The sequence below is a fragment of the Ictalurus furcatus genome, chromosome 9 (genome assembly GCF_023375685.1).
Source record: "Ictalurus furcatus strain D&B chromosome 9, Billie_1.0, whole genome shotgun sequence".
Classification (NCBI taxonomy): domain Eukaryota; kingdom Metazoa; phylum Chordata; class Actinopteri; order Siluriformes; family Ictaluridae; genus Ictalurus; species Ictalurus furcatus.
This window is the reverse complement of record NC_071263.1, coordinates 4,542,037-4,556,128: the sequence shown is the minus strand read 5'-3', so window position 1 is coordinate 4,556,128 and position 14,092 is coordinate 4,542,037. Positions and strand designations below refer to the sequence as shown.

General features: G+C 44.4%; 6 non-coding genes across 6 annotated transcripts; all 6 read left to right on the top strand.

Moving 5' to 3' along the window:
• The first annotated feature begins 3,514 nt into the window (after positions 1-3,514).
• Positions 3,515-3,586, top strand: trnah-gug (transfer RNA histidin (anticodon GUG)). Its single transcript has one exon. It is a non-coding gene; the product is annotated as a tRNA-His (tRNA).
• A 389-nt stretch (positions 3,587-3,975) lies between these two features.
• trnae-uuc (transfer RNA glutamic acid (anticodon UUC)) lies at positions 3,976-4,047 on the top strand. The gene has a single exon. It is a non-coding gene; the product is annotated as a tRNA-Glu (tRNA).
• A 2,784-nt stretch (positions 4,048-6,831) lies between these two features.
• Positions 6,832-6,903, top strand: trnah-gug (transfer RNA histidin (anticodon GUG)). The gene has a single exon. It is a non-coding gene; the product is annotated as a tRNA-His (tRNA).
• A 114-nt stretch (positions 6,904-7,017) lies between these two features.
• On the top strand, positions 7,018-7,090 carry trnar-acg (transfer RNA arginine (anticodon ACG)). Its single transcript has one exon. It is a non-coding gene; the product is annotated as a tRNA-Arg (tRNA).
• Positions 7,091-7,292: 202 nt separating this feature from the next.
• Positions 7,293-7,364, top strand: trnae-uuc (transfer RNA glutamic acid (anticodon UUC)). Its single transcript has one exon. It is a non-coding gene; the product is annotated as a tRNA-Glu (tRNA).
• A 5,349-nt stretch (positions 7,365-12,713) lies between these two features.
• Positions 12,714-12,785, top strand: trnae-uuc (transfer RNA glutamic acid (anticodon UUC)). The gene has a single exon. It is a non-coding gene; the product is annotated as a tRNA-Glu (tRNA).
• The last annotated feature ends 1,307 nt before the right edge of the window (positions 12,786-14,092 follow it).

Sequence of the window (14,092 nt, the reverse complement as noted above, 5' to 3'; positions counted from 1 at the left end):
TTATTCCTATCTAAGTACGAGCATAACTGCTTTGCTACAACCTTTTCTAAAATCTTAGACATGAAGGGGAGATTTGATATTGGTCTATAGCTGGACAACTGAGACGGGTCAAGATCAGGTTTTTTAATCAAGGGTTTAATAACTGCTAACTTAAGTGATTTAGGTACATAGCCAGTGCTTAGGGAAGAATTGATTATATTTAAAAGTGGTTCAATTACTCCTGGACAAATCTGTTTAAACAAACATGTAGGTACGGGATCTAGTATGCAAGTTGATGAATTGGCTGAAGAGATTAATGTAGCTAGTTCGGTCTCTCTAAGCGGAGCAAAACACTCTAAACATTGATCTGATATTGCTACATTGTCATGTAATGGGTTTGTTACAGTACTGTCCGGTTTTAATTTAATGGCCTGTATTTCACGTCTAATATTTTCAACCTTATCAATGAAAAATTTCATGAAATCTTCACTGCTATGTAATGATTGAGTGTTTCTCTCTGTAGTGGTTTTATTCCTAGTTAATTTTGCTACTGTGTCGAAGAGGAATCTAGAATTGTTTTTGTTGTCTCCTATTAAGGTGGAGAAATAGATTTTTCTAGCATCGCCAAGAGATTTCCTATATTTCAGTAGGCTCTCCTTCCATGCCGTTTGAAATATCACCAGTTTGGTTTGACGCCATTCACGTTCTAATTGTCGAGTTGTCTGTGTTAAGGTTCGCGTTTGATCGTTATACCAGGGTGCAAATTTTTTTTGTCTAATTATTTTTCTTTTGAGTGGAGCCACTCTATCTAGCGTGTAGCGGAGTGTTGACTCCAAGCTTTCAGTCGCCTGATCGAGTTCTATGGGATCTGACGGTGATCCAAATCTAATTGATGTTTCTGCGAGGTTATTTATGAAGCTCGGTGCAGTAGCTGATGTGTAGGTACGTTTTACGCGGTAGCGAGGCGAGGTGGAAATATTATGGTCAATATGTATTATGAACGAGATAAGATAATGGTCTGAGACAACTTCAGACTGAGGAAAAATTATAATATTTTCTATACTTAGTCCGTATGTTAGTATGAGGTCAAGAGTGTGACCACCATTATGAGTAGGCCCGATTACGTTCTGATTAATCCCTACTGCATCTAAGATGGACACAACCGCTAATCTTAGAGGGTCTTCCAGGTTATCAAAATGAATATTAAAGTCTCCGACGATTAATGCTTTATCTACAGACACAACCAGGTTTGAGACAAAGTCTGCAAATTCACTAAGAAATTCAGTATATGGCCCTGGGGGCCTGTAAATAATAATTAGAGGAATTGACTTATTTTTTGTGGCTACATAACTTATACTGGTATAAAGAATTTCAAAAGAATTAAATTCATGCTTAGGTTTTTGTGTGACGACTAGATTTTTACTATGGATGAGACCAACACCTCCTCCTCTACCAGTTGAACGAGGCTGATGTACATAACTGTATCCAGGAGGACTGGCTTCATTTAATGCTATGTACTCGTTTGGTTTAATCCAAGTTTCTGTTAAACACATTAAATTACATTCCTGATCAGTAATGATGTCGTTAACAATAAGAGCCTTAGACGCAAGAGATCTAATGTTTTCTGCTCCACGTCTGTATGTGGGAAGAGGTCCAGAGACGATGATCTTCGCGGTGGGTGATCTGCCTCGTACCGTCTCTATCAGGCTGGAGAAGTCCCTCTTCAGAACCTCCGTCTGCCGCAGCCTGGTGTCGTTCGTCCCCGCGTGCAGCACAACCGCTCCAATGCGCTCGTCCTTCTTCAGGATCCCGGATACCTGCGCAGCGACATCAAGGACACAAGCACCAGAAAAACAGTGTGTGCGCACCTTACCTTTAGATGAGGCTACACGGACGTTCCGCACAATGGAGTCCCCGACGATCACAGCGTTGGGTCTGGTCTGACGGAGAGGGGCGAAGCGGTTCCTGGTTGGAATCTCGAACACCGGAGGTGGAGAGGGTCCAGCCCGCGCCTTCCGCCGCTGGTTCACCCAAGGCCCGAGGTGTGTTGGCGCCGGCGTGACGGAGACCACGGCTGGGAAAGTCCTAGGTGCACGGTCCCTGCACAGAGAAACACATGGCGTAGAGGGGCTGGGAGTGGAAATACCACGCTGTGTGCTTACCTTGGATATGTGGGCAGAGGCACAAGATGTTTCCAGCGCAGTTTGTCGCTCCAGCAGCTGGGCCTGCTTGTCGAGTAGGCCGCGGATCTGCTTCTCCACATCCTCCAGTTCCAGCCGCACCATGTGAAGCTCGAGCGAGTCCTCATCTGCACTCAAAACCGGAGAGACAGCAGACATATTTGTTTTTTAAATAGAACAGCGGTAAATGAGAAATGTCAAACGTAAACAAGGCTAGCGGTAGGTGATGCTAGCGGGCTACGGGCTACAAGCTAGTCGCAAGCTAGTCGCGAATGTTTGTAAAAAAAAATAATAGCGTTAGCTCGAAGGGTGCTGCTTCCTCAGTGACACTTCAGGTTGCCAGATACTCTGACTGTCAACATCCTAGCCTGGTCTGATCGTTACCTCTAATAAACTAGCAAAGCTGCCACTCTGAATCTGGCTGTAGTAGCCCCTTTTCAGGGGTGAGGTTGGTCTCAACGTCCCTGGATCAAACCTGTGCAAAGTGAAATGAGGCTGCTTTTCACTACAGCAGGCAAAAGGTGTGCCTCTTCATCCAGCATATGGTTTTCTGTCAAAAAAAAAACAAAACTTATCGGGCTACGGGAGGTTGATGTGCCTGAGGTTCATTTTCTCACACAACAGCCTGCATGTTTCCAATAAAGGTCAAAATCAGATTGCAAGATTTTGTTAGAAGTTAGGTGGGAATTTGCATTTACCTAGTACAGGTTGCCTTGCTATGAGTATAGCACACGCCATCAACATTTCTCACTGTACCAGGCCAAAAGAAGTGCCAGAATGTCCCACGCTGCATCTAGCAGTTGATTTTCTGGCCGAGTGGCACCCACGCCAAGCCCCGAAGTGTGGAGTGCGGTGATCGTATAGTGGTTAGTACTCTGCGTTGTGGTCGCAGCAACCCCGGTCCGAATCCGGGTCACGGCATAGAGTTTTCTACCTCACCCCTGAATCCTAAGGTTGAGCGTGTCTTGTGACCTCTAGCCCTTTTCCTCTGGAAAAGCACAAGTAGATCAGATATCACCTCTGATCCAAGGGCCAGTGGTGCAATGGATAACGCGTCTGACTACGACTCAGGAGATTCTAGGTCCAACTCCTGGTTGGCTCAGTCCCCTTTCACCTCACTCCAAAGGTGTGCCTTTGCAACCCACTCTGGCAACTGAGTTTCCAGCAGACCACTCATAATCTCTGGAATGCTGCGAGTCATGATCCTACTCAAGTCAGTGCGCTGGCTTCCAAGTTTGACCAACAGCGCTGCATTTTCTCGTTTTCCTGAAAGAAGTGCCAAAATGTCCCACGCTGCATCTAGCAGTTGATTTTCTGGCCGAGTGGCAACCCTCCCGAGCCCCGAAGTGTGGAGTGCCGTGATCGTATAGTGGTTAGTACTCTGCGTTGTGGTCGCAGCAACCCCGGTTCGAATCCGGGTCACGGCATAGAGTTTTCTACCTCACCCCTGAATCCTAAGGTTGAGCATTTGGTGCGACCTCTAGCCCTTTTCCTCTGGAAAAGCACAAGTAGATCGGATATCACCTCTACCCGTTTCCCATGGGCCAGTGGCGCAATGGATAACGCGTCTGACTACGGAGCAGAAGATTCTAGGTTCAACTCCTGGCTGGCTCAGTTCCCTTTTACCTCACTCCAAAGGTGTGCCTTTGCAACCCACTCTGGCAGCTGAGTTTCGGGCATACCACTCATAATCTCTGGAATGCTGCGAGTCATGATCCTACTCAAATCAGCGCGCTGACTTCCAAGTTTGCCAAACCCCGGTTGGAACGCGATTGACAGCGCTGCATTTTCTCATTTTCCTGAGCCGTAGCAGATGTCCCATATGGTCTAGCGGTCAGGATTCTTGGTTTTCACCCAGGCGGCCCGGGTTCGACTCCCGGTATGGGAAAGCTGGTTTCTTGTATGGCCCAAGTTGAAGTTAGTTTAGCTTCTCCAGCTGAAGGCTTGACTTAATAGAAATGAAAGCATAAGTAGTTAGCTTCTCATTTCCACGAGCTTTCTGTGGGCCAGTGGTGCAATGTATGGATCAGAAGATTCCAGCATCAACTCCTGGAGGATTTGCTTTAGCTCTCTCTTACCCCGTCCAACATTCAATTCAATTCAATTCAATTTTATTTGTATAGCGCTTTTTACAATAGACATTGTCTCAAAGCAGCTTTACAGAAATATCAACATGGTATACAGATATTAAAGGTGTGAATTTATCCCAACTGAGCAAGCCACTGAGTGGCGACGGTGGCAAGGAAAAACTCCCTAAGATGTTTTAAGAGGAAGAAACCTTGAGAGGAACCCGACTCAGAAGGGAACCCATCCTCATCTGGGTAACAATAGATAGTGTGAAAAAGTTCATTATGGATTCATATGAAGTCTGTATGGCCTTAGGAGCAGCCGTAGTCCCAGCACCGAATCCGGGTCACGGCATAGAGTTTTCTACCTCACCCCTGAATCCTAAGGTTGAGCGTGTCTTGTGACCTCTAGCCCTTTTCCTCTGGAAAAGCACAAGTAGATCAGATATCACCTCTGCCCATTTTCCATGGGCCAGTGGTGCAATGGATAACGTGTCTGATTATGGATCAGAAGATTCTAGGTTCAATTCCTGTTTGGCTCAGTTCCCTTTTTCCTCACTCCAAAGGTGTGCCTTTGCAACCCACGCTGGCAGCTGAATTTCGGGCATACCACTCATAATCTCTGGAATGCTGCGAGTCATGATCGTACTCAAGTCAGCACGCTGGCTTCCAAGTTTGCCAAACCCAGGTTGGAACGCGATTGACAGCGCTGCATTTTCTCATTTTCCTGAGCCGTAGCAGATGTCCCATATGGTCTAGCGGTCAGGATCCTTGGTTTTCACCCAGGCGGCCCGCGTCCGACTCCCGGTATGGGAACGGTGGTTTCTTGTATGGCCCATGTTGAAGTTAGTTTAGCTTCTCCAGCTGAAGGCTTGACTTAACATCCTGGCCCGGTCTGATCGTTAACTCTAATAAACTAGTGTTGTGGATAAAAAATGTCATAAAATAAACATAAGGGAGACCTAGCATCCAGCAAAGGGGAGAAGAAGAAAAGACGGGCACCTAGACACATAGAAGCGGGATTAGGCGGACATTGACAAATTGGAATTACACTTTAAAGATCTTTAAGAGCAGTAATAGTCAAAAAAAGTCAAAAAGAGGTATACGAGCTGAGCTGAGGAGGGCTAAAACACACACACACACACACACACACACACACACCCTCGTACAGTCAAGGGCGGGCAAGTAGACATAACACACACACACACCATCTCTCTCACACATACTATTATAACTTTATAAGAATAATAAAAAGGAATATTAAGATATTATAAGGGTAATGTCTTATAATAAAAAGTATATATATATATACTTTTTATAAAAATGCTATTAAGAAGTAGGAAGTACAGTAAACCGGTTTTTCAAGCAGCATATATAATAAGAGATATAGAGTAAATCTGAAAATAAAAACTAGAAATACAGGAAAATATAACTTACTCATGATTCAGATGGTGAAGATTCTCGTCTCGCAAGGAAGGCCTTAATTTTAAGAGAACCATGAAGAGAGCCAGTTATAAGGGTGGCTGGGTCAAACTGCCCCCCCTCGAGATAACGATAAGACCAAGGTCCCTCTAGGTTGTTTAGTCTTGTCCACGTTCTATCCTCTGGGTAATTGAAAAGTGAAGTTTCTGATGCCCTAAGGTAACTGAAAATTCTGGTTTCTGATGCCCTAAGGTAACTGAAAATTCTGGTTTCTGATCCTCTGAGTAACTAGAAACTCTGGGTTTTTATTTTCTGGGTTATTAGAAATGCCTGGGTTCTGATTTTATGTGTAAATTAAAACCCCTGGTTTCAATTCTATGTGTAAGTGAAATAGCCCTTTTCTGGAACATAAGAGTAAGGTAAATGAGCTCTTTTTTAACCCTATTGGTAGTGAGATCATAGTCTTCTTGAAACATATGGGTTATTTAGTGTGTAAATACAGTATAAATACTGGAGCTTAAGCTCAGGGTATTGGGATCACCTCTGAGAATTCTCATCGGTGTGGATCTCGTGTGGTGGAACGGAACAATAAAGCTGGACCCTTGCTTCTTCTCACTCACGGCTGCTGTATTTTTTCTATCTCCAACTGGGCTCAGAGGTAGATGTGAGTATTGGCTTCTAAGTTGAATTTTAAATGTTTTTGGGTAATAGGCTAAATTTGAGCCAACACTAGCAAAGCTGCCACTCTGAATCTGGCTGTAGTAGCCTCTTTTTAGGGGTGAGGTTGGTCTCAACGTCCCTGGATCAAACCTGTGCAAAGTGAAATGAGGCTGCTTTTCACTACAGCAGGCAAAAGGTGTGCCTCTTCATCCAGCATATGGTTTTCTGTCAAAAATAAAACAAAACTTATCGGGCTACGGGAGGTTGATGTGCCTGAGGTTCATTTTCTCACACAACAGCCTGCATGTTTCCAATAAAGGTCAAAATCAGATTGCAAGATTTTGTTAGAAGTTAGGTGGGAATTTGCATTTACCTAGTACAGGTTGCCTTGCTATGAGTATAGCACACGCCATCAACATTTCTCACTGTACCAGGCCAAAAGAAGTGCCAGAATGTCCCACGCTGCATCTAGCAGTTGATTCTCTGGCCGAGTGGCACCCATCCCAAGCCCCGAAGTGTGGAGTGCCGTGATCGTATAGTGGTTAGTACTCTGCGTTGTGGTCGCAGCAACCCCGGTTTGAATCCGGGTCACGGCATAGAGTTTTCTACCTCACCCCTGAATCCTAAGGTTGAGCATGTCTTGCGACCTCTAGCCCTTTTCCTCTGGAAAAGCACAAGTAGATCGGATATCACCTCTGTCCGTTTCCCATGGGCCAGTGGCGCAATGGATAACGCGTCTGACTACGGATCAGAAGCTTCTAGGTTCAACTCCTGGCTGGCTCAGTTCCCTTTTACCTCACTCCAAAGGTGTGCCTTTGCAACCCACTCTGGCAGCTGAGTTTCGGGCATACCACTCATAATCTCTGGAATGCTGCGAGTCATGATCCTGCTCAAATCAGCGCGCTGACTTCCAAGTTTGCCAAACCCCGGTTGGAACGCGATTGACAGCGCTGCATTTTCTCATTTTCCTGAGCCATAGCAGATGTCCCATATGGTCTACCGGTCAGGATTCTTGGTTTTCACCCAGGCGGCCCGGGTTCGACTCCCGGTATGGGAACGCTGGTTTCTTGTATGGCCCAAGTTGAAGTTAGTTTAGCTTCTCCAGCTGAAGGCTTGACTTAATAGAAATGAAAGCGTAAGTAGTTAGCTTCTCATTTCCACGAGCTTTCTGTGGGCCAGTGGTGCAATGTATGGATCAGAAGATTCCAGCATCAACTCCTGGAGGATTTGCTTTAGCTCTCTCTTACCCCGTCCAACATTCAATTCAATTCAATTCAATTTTATTTGTATAGCGCTTTTTACAATAGACATTGTCTCAAAGCAGCTTTACAGAAATATCAACATGGTATACAGATATTAAAGGTGTGAATTTATCCCAACTGAGCAAGCCACTGAGTGGCGACGGTGGCAAGGAAAAACTCCCTAAGATGTTTTAAGAGGAAGAAACCTTGAGAGGAACCCGACTCAGAAGGGAACCCATCCTCATCTGGGTAACAATAGATAGTGTGAAAAAGTTCATTATGGATTCATATGAAGTCTGTATGGCCTTAGGAGCAGCCGTAGTCCCAGCAGTCTGGAATTAGAGAAGATTTGAGCTCCATCCAGAGGCAGAAAGGATCTGGATCTCTAGTATCTCCATAAATTCGTGCGGGGCTCGGCGAAAGGAGAGAGGGAGAAAAAAGATTATTATGACTGCGAAGTAGTAGAACAGAATCTAGTCAGGGTAGGCTTGAGTAAACAAATACGTTTTAAGCCTAGACTTAAACACTGAGACAGTGTCTGAGTCCCGAACAGTAATAGGAAGACTGTTCCATAACTGTGGGGCTCTATAAGCGAAAGCTCTCCCCCCTGCTGTAGCCTTCACTATTCGAGGTACCGTCAAATAGCCTGCATCTTTTGATCTAAGTAGGCGTGGCGGATCATATAAAACCAAAAGGTCGCTTAGATATTGTGGCGCAAGACCGTTTAGTGCTTTATAGGTGAATAAAAGTATTTTATAGTTAATGCGAGATTTTACTGGGAGCCAATGCAGTATTGATAATATCGGTGTGATATGGTCGTATCTTCTAGTTCTAGTTAGGACTCTAGCAGCTGCATTCTGGACTAACTGGAGCTTATTTATATTCCTACTGGAACATCCAGACAGTAAGGCGTTACAGTAATCTAATCTAGAGGTGACGAATGCATGAACTAGTATTTCCGCATCATGTAGTGACAATATGTTTCTTATTTTAGAAATATTTCTGAGATGAAAGAAAGCTATCCTAGTAATATTATCTACATGAGCATCAAATGATAGACTGGAGTCAATAATCACTCCAAGGTCTTTAACTGCTGTACATGATGAAACAGAAAGACCATCCAGAGTAACCATGTGATCAGAAAGATTACTTCTAGCTACACGTGGGCCTAATAAAAGTATTTCTGTTTTATCAGAATTAAGTAGAAGGAAATTAGTTAACATCCAATGTCTAATGTCCTTTACACAATCCTCAACTTTACTAAGCTTCTGTCTGTCCTCTGGCTTTGCTGAAACATACAACTGCGTATCATCAGCATAACAGTGGAAGCTAATTCCATGTTTACGAATAATTTGACCTAGGGGTAGCATATATAAAGTAAAGAGCAGTGGGCCTAAAACAGAACCCTGTGGAACTCCAAAAGTAACTTCAGTACGCATGGAGAAATCACCATTTACATCTACGAACTGATAACGATCGGTCAGATAAGACCTGAGCCAGGAGAGGACTGTTCCCTTAATACCAACAACATTTTCTAATCTATCAAGGAGAATAGTGTGATCAATAGTATCAAAAGCTGCACTAAGGTCGAGTAACACAAGCAGCGAGACACAACCCTGATCGTAGGTCAGTAGAAGGTCATTTACCACTTTAACTAACGCTGTCTCTGTGCTATGATGAGGTCTAAATCCTGACTGATACATTTCATGAATGTTATTCCTATCTAAGTACGAGCATAACTGCTTTGCTACAACCTTTTCTAAAATCTTAGACATGAAGGGGAGATTTGATATTGGTCTATAGCTGGACAACTGAGACGGGTCAAGATCAGGTTTTTTAATCAAGGGTTTAATAACTGCTAACTTAAGTGATTTAGGTACATAGCCAGTGCTTAGGGAAGAATTGATTATATTTAAAAGTGGTTCAATTACTCCTGGACAAATCTGTTTAAACAAACATGTAGGTACGGGATCTAGTATGCAAGTTGATGAATTGGCTGAAGAGATTAATGTAGCTAGTTCGGTCTCTCTAAGCGGAGCAAAACACTCTAAACATTGATCTGATATTGCTACATTGTCATGTAATGGGTTTGTTACAGTACTGTCCGGTTTTAATTTAATGGCCTGTATTTCACGTCTAATATTTTCAACCTTATCAATGAAAAATTTCATGAAATCTTCACTGCTATGTAATGATTGAGTGTTTCTCTCTGTAGTGGTTTTATTCCTAGTTAATTTTGCTACTGTGTCGAAGAGGAATCTAGAATTGTTTTTGTTGTCTCCTATTAAGGTGGAGAAATAGATTTTTCTAGCATCGCCAAGAGATTTCCTATATTTCAGTAGGCTCTCCTTCCATGCCGTTTGAAATATCACCAGTTTGGTTTGACGCCATTCACGTTCTAATTGTCGAGTTGTCTGTGTTAAGGTTCGCGTTTGATCGTTATACCAGGGTGCAAATTTTTTTTGTCTAATTATTTTTCTTTTGAGTGGAGCCACTCTATCTAGCGTGTAGCGGAGTGTTGACTCCAAGCTTTCAGTCGCCTGATCGAGTTCTATGGGATCTGACGGTGATCCAAATCTAATTGATGTTTCTGCGAGGTTATTTATGAAGCTCGGTGCAGTAGCTGATGTGTAGGTACGTTTTACGCGGTAGCGAGGCGAGGTGGAAATATTATGGTCAATATGTATTATGAACGAGATAAGATAATGGTCTGAGACAACTTCAGACTGAGGAAAAATTATAATATTTTCTATACTTAGTCCGTATGTTAGTATGAGGTCAAGAGTGTGACCACCATTATGAGTAGGCCCGATTACGTTCTGATTAATCCCTACTGCATCTAAGATGGACACAACCGCTAATCTTAGAGGGTCTTCCAGGTTATCAAAATGAATATTAAAGTCTCCGACGATTAATGCTTTATCTACAGACACAACCAGGTTTGAGACAAAGTCTGCAAATTCACTAAGAAATTCAGTATATGGCCCTGGGGGCCTGTAAATAATAATTAGAGGAATTGACTTATTTTTTGTGGCTACATAACTTATACTGGTATAAAGAATTTCAAAAGAATTAAATTCATGCTTAGGTTTTTGTGTGACGACTAGATTTTTACTATGGATGAGACCAACACCTCCTCCTCTACCAGTTGAACGAGGCTGATGTACATAACTGTATCCAGGAGGACTGGCTTCATTTAATGCTATGTACTCGTTTGGTTTAATCCAAGTTTCTGTTAAACACATTAAATTACATTCCTGATCAGTAATGATGTCGTTAACAATAAGAGCCTTAGACGCAAGAGATCTAATGTTTTCTGCTCCACGTCTGTATGTGGGAAGAGGTCCAGAGACGATGATCTTCGCGGTGGGTGATCTGCCTCGTACCGTCTCTATCAGGCTGGAGAAGTCCCTCTTCAGAACCTCCGTCTGCCGCAGCCTGGTGTCGTTCGTCCCCGCGTGCAGCACAACCGCTCCAATGCGCTCGTCCTTCTTCAGGATCCCGGATACCTGCGCAGCGACATCAAGGACACAAGCACCAGAAAAACAGTGTGTGCGCACCTTACCTTTAGATGAGGCTACACGGACGTTCCGCACAATGGAGTCCCCGACGATCACAGCGTTGGGTCTGGTCTGACGGAGAGGGGCGAAGCGGTTCCTGGTTGGAATCTCGAACACCGGAGGTGGAGAGGGTCCAGCCCGCGCCTTCCGCCGCTGGTTCACCCAAGGCCCGAGGTGTGTTGGCGCCGGCGTGACGGAGACCACGGCTGGGAAAGTCCTAGGTGCACGGTCCCTGCACAGAGAAACACATGGCGTAGAGGGGCTGGGAGTGGAAATACCACGCTGTGTGCTTACCTTGGATATGTGGGCAGAGGCACAAGATGTTTCCAGCGCAGTTTGTCGCTCCAGCAGCTGGGCCTGCTTGTCGAGTAGGCCGCGGATCTGCTTCTCCACATCCTCCAGTTCCAGCCGCACCATGTGAAGCTCGAGCGAGTCCTCATCTGCACTCAAAACCGGAGAGACAGCAGACATATTTGTTTTTTAAATAGAACAGCGGTAAATGAGAAATGTCAAACGTAAACAAGGCTAGCGGTAGGTGATGCTAGCGGGCTACGGGCTACAAGCTAGTCGCAAGCTAGTCGCGAATGTTTGTAAAAAAAAATAATAGCGTTACCTCGAAGGGTGCTGCTTCCTCAGTGACACTTCAGGTTGCCAGATACTCTGACTGTCAACATCCTAGCCTGGTCTGATCGTTAACTCTAATAAACTAGCAAAGCTGCCACTCTGAATCTGGCTGTAGTAGCCCCTTTTCAGGGGTGAGGTTGGTCTCAACGTCCCTGGATCAAACCTGTGCAAAGTGAAATGAGGCTGCTTTTCACTACAGCAGGCAAAAGGTGTGCCTCTTCATCCAGCATATGGTTTTCTGTCAAAAAAAAAACAAAACTTATCGGGCTACGGGAGGTTGATGTGCCTGAGGTTCATTTTCTCACACAACAGCCTGCATGTTTCCAATAAAGGTCAAAATCAGATTGCAAGATTTTGTTAGAAGTTAGGTGGGAATTTGCATTTACCTAGTACAGGTTGCCTTGCTATGAGTATAGCACACGCCATCAACATTTCTCACTGTACCAGGCCAAAAGAAGTGCCAGAATGTCCCACGCTGCATCTAGCAGTTGATTTTCTGGCCGAGTGGCACCCACGCCAAGCCCCGAAGTGTGGAGTGCGGTGATCGTATAGTGGTTAGTACTCTGCGTTGTGGTCGCAGCAACCCCGGTCCGAATCCGGGTCACGGCATAGAGTTTTCTACCTCACCCCTGAATCCTAAGGTTGAGCGTGTCTTGTGACCTCTAGCCCTTTTCCTCTGGAAAAGCACAAGTAGATCAGATATCACCTCTGACCCAAGGGCCAGTGGTGCAATGGATAACGCGTCTGACTACGAATCAGGAGATTCTAGGTCCAACTCCTGGTTGGCTCAGTCCCCTTTCACCTCACTCCAAAGGTGTGCCTTTGCAACCCACTCTGGCAACTGAGTTTCCAGCAGACCACTCATAATCTCTGGAATGCTGCGAGTCATGATCCTGCTCAAATCAGCGCGCTGACTTCCAAGTTTGCCAGAACGCGATTGACAGCGCTGCATTTTCTCATTTTCCTGAGCCGTAGCAGCTGTCCCATATGGTCTAGCGGTCAGGATTCTTGGTTTTCACCCAGGCGGCCCGGGTTCGACTCCTGGTATGGGAAAGCTGGTTTCTTGTATGGCCCAAGTTGAAGTTAGTTTAGCTTCTCCAGCTGAAGGCTTGACTTAATAGAAATGAAAGCATAAGTAGTTAGCTTCTCATTTCCACGAGCTTTCTGTGGGCCAGTGGTGCAATGTATGGATCAGAAGATTCCAGCATCAACTCCTGGAGGATTTGCTTTAGCTCTCTCTTACCCCGTCCAACATTCAATTCAATTCAATTCAATTTTATTTGTATAGCGCTTTTTACAATAGACATTGTCTCAAAGCAGCTTTACAGAAATATCAACATGGTATACAGATATTAAAGGTGTGAATTTATCCCAACTGAGCAAGCCACTGAGTGGCGACGGTGGCAAGGAAAAACTCCCTAAGATGTTTTAAGAGGAAGAAACCTTGAGAGGAACCCGACTCAGAAGGGAACCCATCCTCATCTGGGTAACAATAGATAGTGTGAAAAAGTTCATTATGGATTCATATGAAGTCTGTATGGCCTTAGGAGCAGCCGTAGTCCCAGCAGTCTGGAATTAGAGAAGATTTGAGCTCCATCCAGAGGCAGAAAGGATCTGGATCTCTAGTATCTCCATAAATTCGTGCGGGGCTCGGCGAAAGGAGAGAGGGAGAAAAAAGATTATTATGACTGCGAAGTAGTAGAACAGAATCTAGTCAGGGTAGGCTTGAGTAAACAAATACGTTTTAAGCCTAGATTTAAACACTGAGACAGTGTCTGAGTCCCGAACAGTAATAGGAAGACTGTTCCATAACTGTGGGGCTCTATAAGCGAAAGCTCTCCCCCCTGCTGTAGCCTTCACTATTCGAGGTACCGTCAAATAGCCTGCATCTTTTGATCTAAGTAGGCGTGGCGGATCATATAAAACCAAAAGGTCGCTTAGATATTGTGGCGCAAGACCGTTTAGTGCTTTATAGGTGAATAAAAGTATTTTATAGTTAATGCGAGATTTTACTGGGAGCCAATGCAGTATTGATAATATCGGTGTGATATGGTCGTATCTTCTAGTTCTAGTTAGGACTCTAGCAGCTGCATTCTGGACTAACTGGAGCTTATTTATATTCCTACTGGAACATCCAGACAGTAAGGCGTTACAGTAATCTAATCTAGAGGTGACGAATGCATGAACTAGTATTTCCGCATCATGTAGTGACAATATGTTTCTTATTTTAGAAATATTTCTGAGATGAAAGAAAGCTATCCTAGTAATATTATCTACATGAGCATCAAATGATAGACTGGAGTCAATAATCACTCCAAGGTCTTTAACTGCTGTACATGATGAAACAGAAAGACCATCCA